The sequence below is a fragment of the Alligator sinensis genome, unplaced genomic scaffold, assembly GCF_000455745.1.
Source record: "Alligator sinensis unplaced genomic scaffold, ASM45574v1 scaffold121_1, whole genome shotgun sequence".
Classification (NCBI taxonomy): Eukaryota; Metazoa; Chordata; order Crocodylia; family Alligatoridae; genus Alligator; species Alligator sinensis.
This window is the reverse complement of record NW_005841910.1, coordinates 1,270,674-1,272,307: the sequence shown is the minus strand read 5'-3', so window position 1 is coordinate 1,272,307 and position 1,634 is coordinate 1,270,674.

Below are 1,634 nucleotides of genomic sequence, written 5' to 3'. Positions count from 1 at the left end.
TCCCTAGTAGATGGAAGAGGTTTAGGGTTGTGGGGCATGTGAGGGTATGCGTGGGAAGCTTCTTAGCATACCAGGCAAGGTACCAATACGTTTTAAAAGCAGTGTATAAAACGACATGGATGATTTTTGCTATGATATTATTTTCCCAGCATGTTACTCTGCAGAGAGGAATCCTATCCCATGTCTGAAGGTCCATGATACTGTATTGACAGTCTACACAGTGCTCTCCTGCCTGTTGGAAGTAGCTTTTTTTGTCAGGAAGGATTTTTTTCCTCCCTGGATAGCCTTGTATATTTGGCTAACTGCATTATGGACATTTGGCATCTTCCCTCTGTTCCTCCTGGGATCAGGTACTAGAGGCAAGGTATTATATTTCTTTAAATGGCATGGCAGACCCTGTGCTTCCCTGACAATTCCATGTTTGGAGTCATTCCATTAATTGCTGTTTGTCAGGGATCCACATACCTCAAGCATTTCAAACAACAGTGAACACAAAACCAACCACAATGCAGTTTTGCATGAGAGTACCTGGTGTGCTAAGTGAAAAGCAGATTACAGAGCAACAACAAACACAAAACCCTTAGGCATATTCCACAGGGTAAAATTTACCTTATTCTTTTATGGATAATGATAGAATTGTCATGGCATGCGGGGGAAAAAAAATGTGAAAGCCTTTCTACTGTTGAATAAACTTTCCCTTTTTCTGGTTTGTCTCAGGACCACTGAGACAAATCCTTACGCTTGAGAAAATCATTCAATGTGACTAGGCCTTGGATTCCTGTTCCTTGATGAGCCTAGAGGAGAATGTCCAAGATCCTTGAAGCTGAAAATTGAAAAATGAATAGCAGTGAGAAGCTAGATCTCTCAGAGCTCATGTACAGCATTTCAGAATGCTTCACGGAGCTTATATAAAATTCCCGTTAACATATAAACTTCTTGTCTGGTTATGCTGGCTTCCCTTGCTGTTCCCCAGCAGCTGGTGAAGCCGTGAGAAAGTCAAATCAGAAGCACTTTTTAACTTGCACACAATGCATGCCTTTAAACCCGGAGGAAGCCATCACCCATTACATCAGTACATGAAGGCATAATAGTTGATCATTTCTACATGAAATTTGAGGAAAGCACAATTGCATTTGGTGATTAATCGAGGTGAAACGTCACTGTCCTGGAGTAAACCCAACTTTGTTGGTCCCACCTTGGGAGAAATAAAGGGAGATGAAACAAAGGGCACAAAGAACTTTTCTACTAAAAGAAGTCAAACGGATCTGGTCCAGCCAAAGTAAATATGATCCGGTTCACTTTGCAACATCTTAGCTATATCCTCTTTGAGGTCCTAGGTATGGGCAGGTAAAGAGAAAGAGGCTACAGGAGGTGGAAGGTTCTTATTCTTCCTTGTGCAAGCTCTTTCAACTAGAAACTGCTGATGTGTCCATTGTGATGCAATGCCTGATTTTGCCTCCATCCTGAGTGACTCCAGAAGCCTTTGCAAAAAAGGTGACACTTGCAGTGCATTCCCAGTGTTGAGAAAGCCAGGCTTTGGTAGAGCAGTGCAGACCTACAGGCCTGGACTTGGGGAGCTCCCCCAAACAACATCCTGCCAGCAACTAACTCAGGAAGTCCCAGCGCAAGCATCT